Source organism: Bemisia tabaci, chromosome 10 (genome assembly GCF_918797505.1).
Source record: "Bemisia tabaci chromosome 10, PGI_BMITA_v3".
Classification (NCBI taxonomy): Eukaryota; Metazoa; Arthropoda; class Insecta; order Hemiptera; family Aleyrodidae; genus Bemisia; species Bemisia tabaci.
In genome coordinates, this window is record NC_092802.1 from 29,623,566 (window position 1) to 29,642,892 (window position 19,327).

At 42.0% G+C, this 19,327-nt stretch overlaps 1 protein-coding gene across 2 annotated transcripts in view; it reads right to left on the reverse strand.

Annotated features, from left to right (window-relative positions):
* The window catches only part of LOC109032406 (uncharacterized), a 175,733-nt gene that overhangs the window by 144,347 nt on the left and 12,059 nt on the right, over window positions 1-19,327 (reverse strand). Inside the window, exon 1 of one of the 2 annotated variants that reach the window (XM_072304857.1) lies at window positions 1,298-1,446. The exons of the other annotated variant lie outside the window; for it this stretch is intronic. The gene's annotated coding sequence lies outside the window, so the exon portion shown is untranslated. Of the gene's footprint in view, window positions 1-1,297; window positions 1,447-19,327 lie in introns of those variants that run through there. 2 annotated transcript variants of the gene reach the window in all.

A 19,327-nucleotide genomic window follows, 5' to 3' on the forward strand; every position in this document is an offset into this window, starting at 1 on the left:
CAGATTTGGGAGAAAAGTTGAAAAAGAGGCCCGAACACATCTCTCCTACCTTCGGCTGTCTTGATACTCGTTCTTTCTTCTTTTTTCAGGTTCTTGTGTGATTTTTTTTTAGGATGGATTTGCAGATCCAAGTCTTAAGCTCATGTAAACCGCAGCACTGGATCGGTTCTTTTGGAAATGATGGTGCTTGGATGCGTCTAGTGGTTTTAATTTTTTATGTTTTTTCTTTTTAAATTTTAGAAGTCTGTCGGTTACTTTAATACGTTCAATTTTGCAATTTTTACTCAATAAAATTAATAAGCTTTGAACCTGAAAATAGCGCAAAATTGCGCTGCTTTGCCAAAATTTTCGGAACCCCTCTCCACGGGGGGTAGATGCCCTACCAGGAAATATCACATTACGCCCCTTTAACCAGCCAAGGGTCTACGCCCTCAGATACGAGCCAGTTCGACCCTGATAAGATGCACTGGAAAAATCTCTCGTGGATCCAGACTCCAGACTCTTAAACAATTAGGCAAGAAAAACATACCCTTGATTCTCGTGGGATTTTGCTGGAATCGCGAGCCCAGCCCTTTCATCTGGGAGGATTTCCTACTGATTCAAGCAAAACTCCTGTAGAATCAAGATTTTTTTTCTCGGAAATTTTGTTAAGGGACTGGACTCTGGAGCCTAAAGGTTTATTTTCTATTGTGGAATTTTATAACACAGCTCGTGACAACAAAACAAGATAAAATTAAGGCGGACAAATGGGAAATAAGCCTAAAAAGCATTAATTATAGTATATGACGTTTTTAAACCCGAGACGTTTCGCCTTGTGATTCAACTTGTATCACTCGGAAAAAAAAAAAATTTAAAGATAAAAACATAAAAATTGAAAACCTGGAAAACAACATATTTGATGCAGCGCTCAGCTACAGGAGTAATACTTTTGTTTTTTCCTGAGTTTTCATTCATGAAATGTTTAAAGATTTTTGTTTATATTTTGGGCCCTAAGAGCTCCATGAAGCTTAATATGATGACGCCAATCAGAACTCATAGCCACATACTCTCTCTATCAAGATACTCTAGTTACAGCGAACAAAATGCGCCTGTAAAGATTAAACGTGTTGGGAAATTTGGCAGCATTCGATATACATACGGCGTTTTTCCTTAGCACAGCAAAGTAGCTCTCTATAAGTCTCGAAACTCCGTAAAATATTACCGACAAGCGGAGCAGGCGGAGATATTTTAACAAGTCCCGCACCTCAGCTGATGGAGGGCGACCTGTTAGATTTTCCCCGAGAGAGGAACGAATTACCTGTTGCAGCTGGGGTCCGCAGCCACGGCGGAACGGTTCGCCTCCACGGGAACGATGAACTCCACTACGGAATATTTACGAAACGGGGGGGAATTATATTCACGGGAGGGAATAATTCGCGGGAGGAAACGGGATGCTACGCGGGAATCGGATCAGAGGTCGGAATAGGTTGTGCCAGAAACCGGACTGGACTGAGCAGGGAAATGAGTCATTCGCCAATTGAGGAGGATTTTTGTTTTGTTTTTTATCAGCTGACCGTCGAGGAGTCGCTGGAGACGGAGAGCCCCCGACGAGGAATTTGCAGGCGGCGGTGCCGAGTTTGGCCGAAAATTGTTTTCGCTCGACCGTTAGTCTCAAGCATAGAATAAAGAGGCTATAAGTGGAATGCATTTTGCAAAAAAGACCAAAAAGCTTCGCAATGTTGCTAAGATTGTGCAATTTCTCTTTTTGTCTTGGAAGAAAACCTGCTTATCCATTATTAACAGTTTCTATTTTACTCGCTAAAAACTGTAAATTTTAGACAGAAATTACCATGTAAATTTCATATGTTTTTCATTATTTCTGTAATTTTATCGCTAAGGATGATGTAGCACAATCTTAACATCATTCCGATGCTACTGGTTCCTTTTTGCAAAATGCAATCCAAGTCTATTTTAACCGCGTTAGGGTGATTCCTCAGCTCAAGTGATGTGGTCGAATTGGCGTGCGGTATATGGCATCGACTAGGTACAAAATATCGGCAGATTTTGAATTTTTAGCAAAAAAAAGGACGGTAGCCCCTGTGCATCAGCCTAATGAATCAATCTAAATCCAAAAACTCGGCAAAATTCAGAGAAATGAAAGCAGAATAGTGTTAGGAAAAAAACCTCGCATTCGATTCAACTATCGATCTCTGTATCTAATGCGAGATTTTTTTCCTAACACTATTCTGCTTCATTTCTCTAAATTTGTAACTCTAAATTAAAACTTGGACCAATCACAGCACTTGACCTTGACATTTTGATGGAGTATTTTGATAGTGTGACACAGGCTAATCCCTAAAAGTTTGGAAGTCTAGAGCATGGTCGTGCACTAGCCAGTGTGGTGGCTGTTGGTCTAGTGACTAAGTTCAAAGTTAAACCATAACTATAGAGAGCCCCAAGTTTTTAATAAAAAGAAGAAGGAAAAGATGGAATATTGCCACTCAAAGTGCACATGAGCTTGCGGAATCCGAACAAAAACCCGCATCCCAGCTGACACACATAGATACCCACCAATCGATACCCTTGATTCTAGGCAGCACCACCGGTGTCTCCATTTCTGAAGGCGCATCTGATATTAGAGGAAAAATCAAATTTGCGTAATGGTGCACTAAATTCTAGCGCTTTAATCAAAAAAGTCACATAGAAATCCAAATAATTTCTGCAACCTGTCAACTGCGCAACGGGTGGGGTAGGGGGTGGCTCCACGGAGAATGTCAGGCAACATCCCGCAACGCGACGATATCAAATGGACGCGTTTAAATCAAAAGGGATTATCTCCATCGAGACATGGTCCCCCTCATGCGCGTATCCTCATGGGGCGCGGGGCTCAGGTGACAATGGAGATAGTTCCTTTTAATTTAAAAACGTTCAAATGTCACTACGAGGGCAAATAGAGACACTCGCAAAGATTGGATGAAACAATGGAGAACTTTTTCCTTTGTCCGCGCCCGTCCAACAGTTGCCAGGATCGCGTTGAACTTTCTCCTTTCTACTACTTTCTTTTTTCTCCTCGGGGGAAAATTTGGATAAAAGTGCACCAGGTGGCAACGGTGTGTTTCGAGTTTGGAGCTTGCCGAATGCTTCAACGGCGGAGTTGGACCTGTTGCTCGGATGAACCTAAATCCATCCCCCTGAACTGCGGAAAAGGCGATCCAGCCCTGTTATGGTAGACATTGTCGCGTTTAGAGTACATATATGGGGTTTCCAAAGGACAGTTTAATTTAAAGTTCTTATACTGACAATCTAAGCAAGGTACTCAGGGATTTTTAATGACCCTCGCAGCGAAACTTCCAGGTCCAAACTCGATTCTCCCCGCACAAAACTATTTTCATAGTGGGATAGACGTATTTAGTGGTGATGTCACGGAGCGATATTGTTGGTTCGATATCTCGAAAGGCGAAATGTGCCCCAACGAAGAAACATAACCTCCAGAACGATCAATTGATGAACGAGTGCTAAAAGTAGCATAAAACTAAAACATTAATCCGTGGGACATTAAAATTATGAAAGCTAGTCATTTTCCAAAACGTTTGAGACCACATTTACAAGAATTGATAATATAATGAGCTCGTGACGTAATACTTAGTCTTCGAACAGACGTTGTGTTCGTTTGTTGGGGCACATTTCGACTCTCGAGATATTGAAACTATATCAAGATGCGACGTCATACTAAATGTGTCTATTGAGATAAGTGGTAAAAGTTAGAATTTGGTCTCGTGCTTGCGGCCTTACCTGAAAAACTTAAAACTTGTTAGTTCGCCTTCAACTCGATGGATACAATTTGCGCGGCGCAGGAGTTGAAATAGTTGTATCATGCATTTTCGTTAGGCATGATGTCCGTAGAACGAGTGATATGCGCTGTAATCTTTGTTTTTAAACATTCTTGGACGCTATACATTTGCGCAACAACCCTAAAATGTTGATTTGAACATTTAAATGGTTAGTTGGACGCATCAAAAGGAAACTATGAAATCAAAAGAAACTATATGGATGGTGAAACTACCAGACCACTTATATCTTGGTTTGCGACCTCTCACATTTCCTGTCATACCATATTTTTCAAATTAAAAACTATTCAAAGTCAAGTCTTGAAAGTTTCCGTGATTTTTCTTCTCTATGCGGGAGAAGCTTTGTGACAACTGGAAGAAATGACGTTGATTTGTTCTCCTTTCAAAAAATAAAATCGGAGCGGAGATTTTTAAACACTGCAAACGAGCTACGAGGTTTGGGAGTTTCACCGTCGATATCCATTCTGATGAGCCCATGAGCCCTGAGATCCATAAGAATATAAGTATGGCAGAGCTCATATGTCATAAGGGATATAGTTCCGTAAGTGGCGAAGTGTGAACGATCGATTATCGATATTTTTCCATTTGAAGCTATGGTAAAGAATCAATTATTCCGATGTTTGTTGCGGACACCCTGTCTATCGATCCTTCCTCACAGGTTAAAATGACAGATTAATCGATACATCGAAAGCACGCTACGTCACAGAGTCCCTTCTAATTTAAATACGTCCAATTCAAAGTCGCGATCTTACTTCAACGATCTGATCAGTTTATTTTAAAATCCTGGAGTTCTTACGCAGATTCATAACGTCACGGAGTTTATCAGAAAGGACCCAACCCATATTTTTGAAAAAAAAAATTGAGTTAAGAATATTTTTGAGCTCTTCTAGTCGTTTATTTTTTCCTGCCAAAATTTGGAAGTCGAAAAAAAGAAATTAATTTATGAAAAGAGGGGTTGGAGCTTACTTTCTTCATTGAGCCATATGCAAGAATAAAACTTCAAACCTCTTTTTCTCACATTCATCTTAATGTGGGTTGGTTCCTTCCTGATGAACTCGGTCAGTGTTCGAAACTCAATTTCGAGCTTTAGGAGCCAAGTTGCGCATCAAGTCCAATTTTTAGGCGCCATTGAAGATTTTTTAGGGGGCAAATTGACTTTTCGCCCATATATTACGGCGCATTTAGTGAAAAGTTAGATGCAAGATGTTTTCGTAACAGAACTAGTAAGTAGCTGTAGCTTGGAGAAGACAAAAGCACAAAGGATTAAATCGAAAAGCTTACACTTGTAGTGGTGAAAATTTCGAATAATTTCCTGATATGAAAATTCAGATTTTTAGGGGGGAATTATGAGGGGCCACGCTGAAAAAAATCTCAGTGTATTTACCAAGAAAAGGGTAAAATTACCAAGAATTCAGGGTTCTATTTGATCCCAGTTTTTTCTTGGTAAAATTACCATTTATGGTATTGGTAATTTTACCGAGGAATCTTGGTAAAATTATTGACTTTCTCGGTAATTTTACTGATCCCCGGTAAATACGCCAATATTTTTTTAAGACTCTGGTAGAATTACCGAGATAAAATGGCAAAGTTACCGGGAATTGATAACCAATAAAAGTGGTATTCTTACCTGAAAAAAAAAAACAGTAAAAATACCGGTTTTTAGGTGAGCTTACCAGTCTGTCTCAGTAAAATTACCAATAATTGGTAAAAAAAGTGAGATGGTAAAGGTACCAACGGACCTTGGTAAAAACGCCGAGAATTTTTTTATACGTTGCTGCCTTCATTTTTAAGGCGCCATGGCCGTTTTTTGAGGCGCATTTGGCGCGTTGGCGCCTGTGAGTTTCGAACACTGACTCGGTCCAATTCAGCATTTTTTTTTTCAGCGCCAGTCAGTTCCATCGACGATTTTCGAGGCCCGCGAACTCGGACGGACTCTGGCAACGCGGGTGCTAATGAGTGGACGTCTCCCAGCGGCGGTTTATTGACGCGCCCGTCCAAACTGTTGATCTCGGGTCTCGGGGGAGACGAAAAACAAACGGAACCTGCACAAACTCCCGCGGCAGCGCTGCCCGCCCTCCACCCGGAAACCCAGCGCACTCACGCTGGGCCCCGGCGACTCGCGGCGACTTGGCAACCGGGTTCCGGTGAGGGTTGCAAAGAGGCGAGGGGTGGCCGCCCGCGGGAAGGGCGCCGGGAAAGAGGGTTGCAAGTCCGCCGCGTTGCGCCGTTGGGGTATCAATAGCCGAGGACACATCCTCGCGAGTTCGTCACGTTTGCCACAGTAAGAATTTCTCCTATACTACCCGATTTCGATGGAAGTGATGAATGGCAGTTGAGACATCACAGAGATCAAGAGGAGCTCTTGTGAGTAGCGAAATGGTCAAAATACGAAGAGCGATCGGTGGAATACCTCTGATAATCTAAAATAGATAAGACAATACTGATTTTTAAAGCACCGGATCGAATCTTGAAATTCACATAGAGCAACAGACGAGTTCTGTAGAGTAGGAACAGGGTCAACACTACGATGAGGCATGGTGGAATCACGATACTGATCACTTCACAATCTCGATACGCACTATGCGTATGTCCAAGCCCACATCGAGCATATTGCACTTCACTATATCAAAAAGAATCGTTTGTATGGGTAGAACAGGTGGACCACCCACATCATCTTCCATTCTTCAATCCCACAAATACCAACCCCCCACAACCAAAAAAAAAAAAAAAAAAAATCATTTCTCCCCCACATATTCTATTTCCCTAATAAACTTAACCATTCAAATCCTAAAACTTAATTTCAATTCCAAACTTACTGATCATTTGAATTTCACACCCACCATCCCCACTAAATCCCAATAATAACAATTAAAAACCACTCACCCAACTCAACCATGCCCCCCTTCTAAACCCAAATCCTCATTCATACTCCAGTTCTAAACCCATATCCTAAATCCATCCTCATACATCATATTAAACTCATCACCCAATCCCACCCAATTCTCACAATCCCACACTACTTTACCCTCCCCTACTAAATAAACCTAGTACTAACACTGCAACATTAAAACCCTACCACCACTAGTCATAAACATTAAAATTAAGATATTTTAAACCCTACAACCACTCCCCAACATCTTCTCCAATACCCACAAAACCTCCCTAAAAATATTCAAAACATCCCATACTAAAACCACTTTCTCCATCATCTTATATATAAATATACCAAACCAAATCCCCTCTAACCTAAATCTCCCTAATATAATATTTAACATAGTTTCTATCTTTCTTATCTCGACTAATAATAATATAAATTAATAATTACCTCATGCACTACAACATCTCTTTTTATTTTATATAGCCATACATCAACCCCTGGCTAATTTTAACCTCTCCACCGTAAATTACCCACAAATATCAAATTTCAAAATCTTTCATTTCAACACCTATCCCAAACTGACCCACAAAAACATCATTTCCGTAACACCCACCCTCCCATCCTAAATACCAAACTTAAATTAAAAAAATGGGTTTTTTTTATCCTCCTGGTTCTCTTGTAATCTCATGTTTAAATTTATTGGTAATAACCCCCTATATAACTATAATTAGACTCTTCTAATCATATCGCAATTTCGTTAATACCATATCCTATTATACAATACAAATTGCAATCAGCTAATATGCCAATAATCATTTAGAAATTCAAATCAAAAACAATTATGCATGTAAACATGGAAATAAACTTTAAGGGACACATTTGCTATAAGATTACTGTGGCCATCCATTCTGTAAAACATTGTCATTTAAAGTACAACAGCTCCGTACCAATCGTGACGCTTCCTGTTCTGGCAATATTGATTTAACAATGTATTTGCCGGCTTGAAACTTCTCAACGCAGGTTGGACCCCAACAAGGTTATAAATACACGGACTTAAAACAAGCCGCAGTCACAATCAAAATTTTTAAACCGCAAAAAAAAAACAATTTAACAAAAATTAAAATTTTGTACCTAGTGGCAAATCATTGTAATACCTGCTCGCAAGGCTCCATTTCCAAAGTTATATACTGCTGAATCTTACTTGGAGCTGGAGAGTAATGCCTTTTTAATGATGTCAGTTGGCAACAACTGGACGCATTTCTGCCAAACAGAACTATGTGGATTGAGACATGAGCCTTGAAACCCATCAGAATATATGCATAGCAGGGCTTACGTCATAATGCACTTAGTTCCGCCCAATTGTCCTTTTTAGGGTGCTATTTTGAATACCTCTTTGAGCCCCCTTAATCACAGAGTAAACCAAATGGAGCCTGCACGAAAAGGGGCTGTTTATCGAGCGCCTATGATTGCAACCCTTAGAATCACCTCAAAAACGCCCCCCGACGACGGAGGGCGAAAGCGTCACAAGCTCCGGGGGCGGGGAAAAAACGCAAGTCGCGGAAAACTACCCGCAATGCGTCCCGAGGGCCCGAGGTTGCGCGGAATTGCGACCGGTCGGACAACGATGAAGAATGCGGCAATTGAACTTGGTTTCCCGAGGGTCGAGCGGGAGGGGCGACAGGGAGGGGGGGGGTGAGGGTGGGGCGGTCACGTACATTCCAGTCCAGCATCCCGGGTCCAGGCCTACGGCGATGTTGCGGGCGCGTTTACGAAATTACGAAACTCGCCTGCCCGTCGCACAAGGGTTCGAGTAAATTCGAAATTCCGGACGAGAAATTTTTAACTTAAACTGGAAATTTTAACGTTTAATTCGTCACATTTTAAATTTCAAGGGGTGTTCCTGAAAGAAAATTTCACGAGAAAAGCAACGGAACCACTTTAAGAACCTCAAAGTTTTGTATAAACGCACTGAAAAAAATTCTCGGCGTTTTTACCGTTGCTACGCTACGCTCGTCCGTTGCTACCTTTACCATCTCACTTTTTTTACCAATTATTGGTAATTTTACCAATAAGACAGACTGGTAAGCTTACCTAAAAACCGGTATTTTTACTGTTTTTTTTTCAGGTAAGAATACCACTTTTATTGGTACTCAATTCCCGGTAACTTTGCCACTTTATCTCGGTAATTTTACCAGAGTCGATACAAAATATTGGCGTTTTTACCAAGGTCCAGTAAAACTACCGAGAAAGTTCAACAATTTTACCGAGATTTCTCGGTAAAATTACCAATTCCATAAATGGTAATTTTACCAAGAAAAAACTGGGGTCAAATAGAACCCTGAACTCTTGGTAATTTTACCCTTTTCTTGGTAAATACACAGACATTTTTTTTTCAGTGCGGAGTTGTGAGCTTTTAAAGTTTTCGAATTTTGTCCGACCTTGCAATTGACTCGATCCACTATGCGTTGCCGGTTGCCGCCTCACCGCTGTCGCGGAATTCATTTATCCAATTAGGAGCGCCCCTCCCTTCCGATGGCTACTGCGCGGGATTTTTTTATTATTCATCAGCGACGCGTCTCTGACTCGACGGAGGTACTCGCCGGTAAAAAATTCTGGGTTCCCGGGTTCTGCCTGGGAGTGACGAGTGTGGCACGCTCTGGGGATTGGTGGTGGTCATGCGTGGCGTGCTTTGCAATATATCGATCGATCTGCCGTTTGAACCCATGGGAAAGGATCGAGAAACAGGGGGTGCCTTAATAATCGATTCTTTACCATGGCTTTAAATGGGGAAATATCGATAATTGATCGCCCACGCTTCGCCACTGGTGGGCTGTCAGGGCGCTGGCGTGCTTCGATTGGACATGGCCGGCTGTGTTCTGCCTTGCTGGACAAGGGCTCAGTGCCTTTGAGGAAACTTGATTTTGCAGATAATCGACTTTGCGTTGGATCGATTGTACAGGGTGTCCCAAGGATAAGCGATCGTACCGCAGGAGCGAACTTTTACAAACCCCGTTTTAACTTGATATTTTTATGTTTTTTGACAGGAACGCATCAAGTTTAAACCCTAAAGCAGAAGTTGGAAGTTCGTGTACCCATGAGACGAAATCCTAAGGACAAAGTCTAACAATTATTTTCACAGTCAACCTAGAATTGTTCTTGGCTTAGATTTTTTGTCAAACTTAGAGATTTCACAATGTCTTCACTGGGAAAAAAACATTGGATCTAGAGTCCAGACTCTTAAAAACATCGACAAGAAAAAGTACTCTTGATTCAATCAAAATCTAGCTTAAATCAAGAACCGAGCCTCTTAATTTAGGCGGATTTCGTTTTGATTTAAGCAAAAATCCGATTGAATCAAAAGCATTTTTTCTTGTCAATTTTTTCAAGAGTCTGGACTCTAGATCCAATGTATTTTTTTTTTCAGTGTTCTCTGCCTGCCATTTTGTCTGTCAGGGTCAATAATTAAGCCACAGATTCCGAAACCAAAAATGTCCATGGCTCTCTTTGGAAATTCTGCTATAACTTCAATTTTGAGTGAGGAATAACCAAGATGTCTACTTGATTGAAATAGTTCACCAATTTTTTAGATGAAGTTATTGAAGGAAGTTTGCTCTGTCGCAAAGCAAATTCGCGTTTTTGCAATCTTTGCGTCTTCCTCTTCTTTTTTAAAAACGAACAAAGCAAAAACAAAAAAAAAACAGCCCTACGCTTGGTTGAGTCTTCTTGCAGACCATCCATTATCCTAAAAAAGTCAGTAATGATTGTTCCCGAAAGATCCTACAACGGAGCCGCAACGAGAGGTCGGGTTTTGTTTATTCTAGAGACGGAATCCGCAAGCGACTCGAGAGGAAATCACTTTATTTAACCGGATGTAGTATTACTCTACCCCCTCTTAAAAAGTCAATAAGCATTTGACTTAAGTTCCACTCCGGATTCAGCCCTGCATTCTATTTTTGCAGGAGCAGCCTTGTCAAATATTTTCGAAGAGTTCACTTTTCCCGATCCCTGAAGATTATTCCATACCGAGACCGAGTTATTGGAGGAATTTTTATGGTGCACGACGTAAGTGAAACGTCTCCATCAACAAGCTCAGAACCAATTAAGAGAGTAAACAGTCGCTAATATAAGAACAGAGGGTTTTTTTCGGTAAGGATTACGACGAACAGAGTTGACAAACAGACTTGGATTCATGGAGGAAAAAATAGACCGCTGCTGTGCTGAGAAAATACGTCTTATAAGCCGTCAGATGTTGCCAGACTTCCTTGGACGAATCACGAGGTTTTGAGGAAATTTGAGAATATTTTTCTTTCAATTGGACGTATTTCTGACAAACGGAACTAAGCGCCAATTTGAGTTCCTTCAGAGGAATTCAGAATGCCGTATAGCGCGTTCGGTCCAACGGAACTAAGCGCCATGGAAAAGCATTGCGAGTATAGGACGGAATGAGCCCGACGCCCAATTCCGCCGCCAATCCAAGCCCCCCTCTACCTTCCTCACCCTATGGCGCTTAGGTCCGTTTGGCAGAAATACGTCCAATTTATCGGTGAATTTTGCTCTTCAAATGGTATAAAAAGTCCCGAAAATTAAAATGAAAAATATTCATGGTTTTCCCCAAAAATACATATTTTTAGAAAGAAATTTGGCAAGGATATGAATGTCCACACGGTGTTTTTCCTCAGCACGGAAGACTTGGGATTTTTCGAGATGAACACGTGTCAACCCTGCACAAAATGAAGAGTACACAGATTGGAGGACGAGGAAATGGAAAGTTTCCGTCTCGGCCAGTTCTGCCAACTATCCCGGAAAATCCCGTTTTCCCGAAGTGATTTTCTTAGGCGTGATGTGAATTCGTGAGGAGGCAACGGTGTGTTGGAGGCGATGGCCGTCGACAGAGAAAAATACCTCGCGAAAGATCTGAAAAAAAAAAAAACCCGGGACCAGGCAGTCGGTTGGTCGGGGCGAGCATTTCCCTGCTCCTTTTAAAACCGACAGACTTCCAACTCTGTTTTTATTGCGAAAAGAAAACCAATTTTTCTTCTCAATAGGCCGCATTTCAGACGGAAAAGTAAAGGCAAAGAAAGTTTCCCCCCTCCGTCTCCCCCGGCCCTGGCCGCGTGGACGAGAATTTATCGACGCGGGATTCGAATTGAAAACGGCCGACCTCGAGCGAGGAGTCACAAATGTTGACAATCTAACGTTAATAATGTTTTTGAGACGACTCCGGCTGAGGATTTAATAAGTTTCTCGGATACACGTACTTCCATGGGAATAACGTCCGAAAATAGCTGACTTTATGTCGCCGTTCCTCATAAATGTTTCAGCGAACGGAAAAACTTCATAACGGACGGGCCGGGGTTGTGTTTGCTGGTCGTTGTACCCTTTATCTTTTTTAGTTCCTTCGGATGTGATGAGTCATTTTTGATCTGTATCGGGGGGTTTTTAAATGGATTGAATCGAGAGAACAAAAGTACTAGAGAACCTATATTAAGAGAGTATGGCCACTGGTGTTACCACTTCTGATTGGCTCAGCTATCTCAGGCTGAATGGAGCCCTTAGGACCCAAAAATGGCGGACGCCATAAGTTAATGTAATGCGAAATGACTCAAAATGTAGTTTTCTTTGCCTATCGCAACGAGAAATTTACCTAAACGCTCTATTGCTACTTCTTTACATATTTTTACGGCTAATCGTGTGCAATTTTCGAGAAAAATTGTCTTAGATGTAATAAGGTTGGCAGCAAGTGCGGTTGCTGATAACCGTCAAAAGTTGGCAATGACCCCCCTCCCATCCACAAAAACCAAAACAAAGCACCGCCATTTTTGGGTCCTAAGCCTCTCCATGGGGCCCAGTGGCCATACTCTCTTAATATAGGTACTCTAAAAAGTACGTCAAGCTCGAACCATGACATATAAGTTCAAAGTAATGGACCATCGGACGACGTACGAATTTAAGCATTCTGATATGTTTCTTCTAAAAAGTTTTACGTCTAGTTGTATCAAAGCGTAGTTATGAGAAAAACCTTCAATTTTTGATATGCAACACGCACAACCGAGGGCCACGAATAGTAGTATCAAGGCCAAGGCTGGGGTTGTGTTTGCATGGTCGTTGCACCCTTTATCTTTTTTAGTTCCTTCGAATGTGACGAGTCATTTTTTATCTGTATCAGAGAGGGGTTTTTAAGTGGATTGAATCGAGAGAACAAAAGCACGTTAAGTTCGAACCATGACATATAAGTTCAAAGTAATGGACCATTGGACGACGTACGAATTTAAGCATTCTGATACGTCTCCTCTAAAAAATTTTACGTTTAGTTGTATCAAAGCGTAGTTATGAGTAACTCCTTCAATTTTTGATATGCAACACGCACAACCGAGGGCCACGACAAGTGGTGTCGAGGCGTCGTTATGAGTAACGAGGGGAATAAAAATGAAGATGAGACCTCTAAAATCGTCCCCTTTCTTCCTCTCCACACATGCCCTAGACTAATGTACGGTTTCGTTGAATATCCAAAAAATTGGTCTCAGCTCTCATTGGCTCCTGTTTTCACCGATCATCGGCATCACTCAGCATTCATCAATTCGTTTGATGAATGATATTAGATCGCGAAAATTCGCCTGTTAGTTCACGGGTGCCTTACAAGGGATGAAGATGGCCAACAAGTCGACGGAAATACGTTACGTAACACTCCTACGGCCACTTAGGGGGCGCAACGCTCTTGCGTATCCGTTAGTGTCTTCCCTTTTCCTCCGCACCGCCAACCAGCGGTCCGCATACTCACACATGTGGGCGCCACCGTAAACCGTTGCGGGCGACACCGCGAATCCACACACGCTCCGCATTCCCGAGGCAAGTTTTAATTAAATCCGATTTCCGAACCGCTCGTAAGTTATCAAGCAAAGGAAATCCGTCCGTGTTTGTCCAACCGGACGTTAACGTAGATTAAATTCCTGAAATTTTGATTTGGCGCTCACCCGCTCGGAGCCCCGGCACCCGGGCACCTCTCACCTTCTTCGGAGCCCCGCGGGCATAACAACGTAACTGAACCCCCACGTGAGCCCTGAAGAGCGTAGTGTCATACGGGCAACAGGGCTCACTCTGAAAACAGTTACGCCTGCACGAGGATGTTTGATCATGAGCGAGGGCGTGACTTGATTTTAACTTGAGCCTTGGAAAGCGTAAGGCTATACGGAACACAGGGTTCACCTCAGAGTTCAGTTACGTTTTCATGTAAGCGGGATGAGGATGTTTACCAAGCGCGTGAGAGTTGTAAACGTTACGGAGCATGTTGTCGCTCCTCTGACATAAGGGCGTAAATCAATTTCGATGTGAATCCTGTTTTACATATGAATTCATGCATTCTGGGGCTCATGCGAGGATATAGATAAGTCCTTGCGGTAGAGGAGCAGGGTTGTCAACGGAGACCGGTTCAGGGAATCGGAGCACTCGTGGATTTAATCGTTGTGACTCACTCAGCGAGTAATCTAAATTCAGCTTCTGGTTCACGTGTGATTTGTTCTGAGAATGGGCGGAAATAGAATTTGAGGGTTCCGGGAAGAAACGACGGCTCTGCGATGCTGGCAAGGATTCGATAATGGGGACTAAAGATTAAATGAATGAGTTTCACGCGAGATATACAAATAAATGAATGAGTAGATTTTAAAAGGTAAAATTCAACGATAATGACTATGAGTACATCTAAAAAGCCCGAAACTCTTACTACCATATATCTTGCAGGAGAAAAACCTATTACTGAAATGTTTGAACTTTTTGATCATGGTCTCCCCGCAAAATATTGTGGACCCATGCAACACTGTTATACTAACTTGTTACATACATTTCGGGTCACGTTTCTTAGTATTTTTTTTTTCTAGTTTTTCAACAAGGAGCCAAAATATCTGGCTCATCTATACAATCTCCTACTTGCAAGAAAAATCTGAAGATGCATCAATGAAATTTCTGACCAGAAATAGACAAGATTCTCCGGATAAAAATGGAATTTCCAATGAGAAATCTGGCAACATCAAAATGTAGTTAGGTTCTTTCTCTAGAGAGACGACGAGCTGTCCTTCATTCCATTTATGTTACAATAAGAATAAATGTCACCGAAATACAAACAAGGACTGGGAATTCGTTTGCAGATAAACGAATAATTATGATATCACGTCTTTGCGGGCACGAGATCGAGAACACTCTAGCGGCGCGTCTTAATAACACTTCAAAGGTGCATCCCGCGATCGGCCATAAAGAGACAAGGCCGAAGGGCTGAAATATTAACCTCGCGCTCCTTTGAACCACCTCTTGTTCCACGACGGTAGCCGTGTACATAGAAGAATTACATAACTATACAGCGTGCTCAATAAAATACCTCCACCTCAGAATCTCTCAAAAATACTCACCGTAAGACCACACTGTAAAAAAAAATTTCGGTGTATTTACTAAGAAATGGGTAAAATTACCAAGAATTCAGGGTTCTATTTGATCCCAGTTTTTTCTTGGTAAAATTACCATTTATGGAATTGGTAATTTTACCGAGAAATCTCGGTAAAATTATTGACTTCTCGGTAATTTTACTGGATCCCGGTAAAAACGCCAATATTTTTTATCGACTGTGGTAGAATTACCGAGATAAAATGGCAAAGTTACCGGGAATTGATTACCAATGAAAGTGGTATTCTTACCTGAAAAAAACAGTAAAAATACCGGTTTTTAGGTAAGCTTACCATTCTGTCTTGGTAAAATTACCAATAATTGGTAAAAAAGTGAGATGGTAAAGGTACTAACGGACCTTGGTAAAAACGCCGAGAATTTTTTCTCAGTGAGCACGGCCAAAAATTTCAATTGGAGTAAAACATTTGACATCTAATGGGCACAAGACTGGGAGGGGAGGAGAGTATTCTGCCGTCCTAAGGAAAAGCGCCGTATGAGCCCTCAGGCGTTGCCAAATTTCCTTTGGTAAATAAGAATTCTCGGAAAAATTTATCGATATTCTACTTTCAATTTTTCATTTAATTTTGTTCGCAATTTCACCTAAAGTTTCTGAAAATTTCAAGGAAAAATATTCATAGCTTTCCTCAAAAATAAACATTTTATCGAAGGAAATTTGGCAACTCTCGAATGTTCATACGGCGTTTTTCCCTTGCATGGCAGGGTTCAGTTCAGGCAGATGCAACGAGATATTAAGCTGAGGTCACGCCGAAAGACGTTTTGGTTCTTGTTAGACCACATCAGCTAGTAGATCACATTAATTGTCAGTGAGCCCCCATCATCTTGCAAAGTATGGACCCAATAGTGTTTTTCCACATTGTTACATACAAATCAGGCCACGTTTTTTAGCATTTTTTTAAAGTATTATTTAGAAAGCCTGCACTGCTATCTTCTCCAAACTGTAAAAATAACTTTGCGGAGGGCAGTTCTCAGCAACTGGTCTAGGAAGCCTGACATAATTTGCAATAACATGCTTGGCATTTTTTTTTTGGTTCCAAGCGCTCGACAAAGCCTATGGAAGTTGAGCCAAACACTTGTGGAGCCTGCGGAGACTTTTCTTACTCCATATTGAAATGTACACCTGATCCAGTCAACCCGTACCACAATACTACCTTGCTGAGGAAAAACGCCAAATGAACTTTCAGACGTTGCCGTATTTCCTCAAAGAAAGACCGAATTCACAGGGGAAATTTTGAATATTTTTCTTCGCATTTTTCGGACAATGTTGCTCGCAATTTAGTCCAAAATACCTGAACATTTCAAGGAGAAATACGCATAACTTTCCTTAAAAATACGTGTTTTACCTGGGGAAAATTTGGTAACTCCCGAATGTTCATACGGCGTTCTTCCTTTCGCACGGCAGAATGGATAAGAATCGACTGTAATCTCAACGCCTTTCACGTTATCCGCGAGATTCTGAATCGTATTTCGCGGAGCATCCTGTATAGGACACGAACGGCCGTGGCTTAGCCGGTGATGAGTATGAAATAAATAATGGCGAAGACTCCATCACAGAGTGCATGCGATTTGCTTTACATTAATCACACGCCGCTCCACTTATTGTCTCCCTCTTTTACTTGCTCATTCCATCCCGCCCTCCCCCATCTAGCTTCCCGCCCGGGCCGCTCCAGCACTGTTGATCGTTATTATTCTTGCTCACCGTCTTAGTCCGGCCGCCCTTTCATTTTTCAGCAGACAGACTTCATTAAAGGGCAAAGGGGACAATCGTGTTGATTCCATTCTTTTTGTGAAATTTTAACGAGCTCCCGTCACGACATTAAAGTGCGCGACTTATGACTGTAGTCAGGGATGATGGGATTTTTCAATCGAGACACGTGGAGGGAGGAGCTTGAATATTTTAAGAGGTTCATGGATTAAGTGCTATTTTTGCGAAGGTGCTCGGTAGAAACGTCCTATTTTGAATGTGGAGGATGTGGAATGAAGAACAATGCCCACTTTAAAATTCTCGCCGCAAGATTTGCCCTGTTGAAGATAGTTGGTTAATTTATAGTCCAATCAATCTGGCCCAAAAAAAGGGTCTACTTTGCGAAAATCGAGGAGAAAAAAGTAAGACGGATTCCTATGTAATTTTGGTCGCTGAATCCGAATCTGATGATTGCCATAGATGTTGCCCATAACTTTTACCCCAATTGTTTCGATTTCATTAATTGAAATTTTTGAACTTTTTGGCCTTGCTTTCTCCGCAAAATATAGTGGACCCAGCACTAAGTTACCGCACTTTGCTTAAATATACTATCTATAGTCTTGCGGTGACTATTTTTGAGAGAATTCGAGAGAATTCGTGATTTGTCGAGGGAAATTTGGCAACCCTTAGTGGCTCATACGGCGTTCTTCCTTAGCACAGCAGTGTGGTAATTTCAATAAGCAGTCCTCTGAGACCAAAGCACCACCAATAAAGTTCACACATCGAACCACCGTCAGAGGTTTGACAGAAAATTTCTCGGACAATTTTTATTTTTGAAGAAAGCTATGTGAATATTTACCCTTGAAACTTTCGTAATTTTTAGACAAAATCACGAACGAAATCCTCCGAAAATTCGAAAAAGAATTATTCAAAAATTTCCCTGAAAATTCATGATTTGTCGAGGGAAATTTGGTAACACCAAGTGGCTCATACGGCGTTTTTCCCTAGCACAGCCGTACAGTAATTTCAATAAGCAGCCCTCTGAGGCCAAAGCACCGCCAATAAAGCTCACACATCGAATACCGTCAGAGGTTTGACAGAATATTTCTCAGACAATTTTTATTTTTGAAGAAAGTTATGTGAATATTTTTCCATGAAATTTTCAGACTTTTTAGACAAAATTACGAACGATATCCTCCAAAAATTCGAAAAAGAAATATTCAAAAAGTACCCTTAAAAATTCGTGATTTGTCGAGAGAAATTCGGCAACACCAAGTGGCTCATACGGCGTTTTTCCCTAGCACAGCCGTACAGTAATTTCAATAAGCAGCCCTCTGAGGCCAAAGCACCGCCAATAAAGCTCACACATCGAACTACCGTCAAAGGTTTGACAGAATATTTCTCAGACTTTTTTTATTTTTGAAGAAAGTTATGAATATTTTCCCAATATTCAAAAATTTCCCTGAAAATTCGTGATTCGTCGAGGGAAATTTGGCAACACCAAGTGGCTCATACGGCGTTTTTCCGTAGCATAGCAGGGTAGTAATTTCAATAACCAGCCCTTTGAGGCCAAAGCACCACCAATAAAGCTCACATATCGAACTACCGTCTGAGGTTTGACACTGGACCCATTGACCCCTCCCGCGGGACAACTCCCGGCGATGCAGCAACGCCGGAGCGGGTTTTGGGGCTCGGCGGCCGGGGCAATTTTTACGGATGCAAATTCGTCCCCCGGGAGCCTGGAAGTGTATTTAACATGTAAATTTTTCCGGGGCGGCCCAGGGCCGACGGTAAACGGTTGTGGAATTTGCATATCATCTCCACGCGGAAAATCATATGCAGGGACCCTTTGAGGGCTCCGGGCCGTTAGGAAATTCGCTCGGTTCCTTGCCTTGGCGGCCGCGAGAGGAGCCCGCGCCCGGGCCGCCGTCGGTTATGAGCTGATGAGAGGGCGGCACCGCGGTCAACCGGCCGGGGATGCCGGATGCGCCCGAAACCCACCTCATCCTCGGGAACATAACCTGAAGTCCCTATACAGGGAAGGTATTCTAGAGCACCTTTATAGACAGAGTATGGCCCTTTTCTGTGCCGGTTGGGCGCTTCTGGGTACCAGATGCGCCCTTTCCAACCGTTCGACTCCCCCGATGTAACATGTACTATACTACATGCCCTTTTGCCTTATGGGTAATGACGCCATTCTGGTACACCCGGGAAAATTTCATTTTTTTCTGCATCTGGTATTCGTAAAAGTTTTCGTGAAATGTTTTGCTTTTAAGCATAACAATCTCGCACGGGCGTATTACCTGGTTAAACTATTTTGGGGCTTCGTTATGCTTAAATGCCTCATATTCGAGGTTGTAGTTTCAGATTGATTCGAAAAAATCACGAACAGTCACGTGATCTCTTCATTTTAGTGACGTATTACTGTGCTATTTTGTGATTGGTTCATTTTCTCGGCGCAGCATCGTCAAGCGTCAGCTGTTTGCGGCTCTG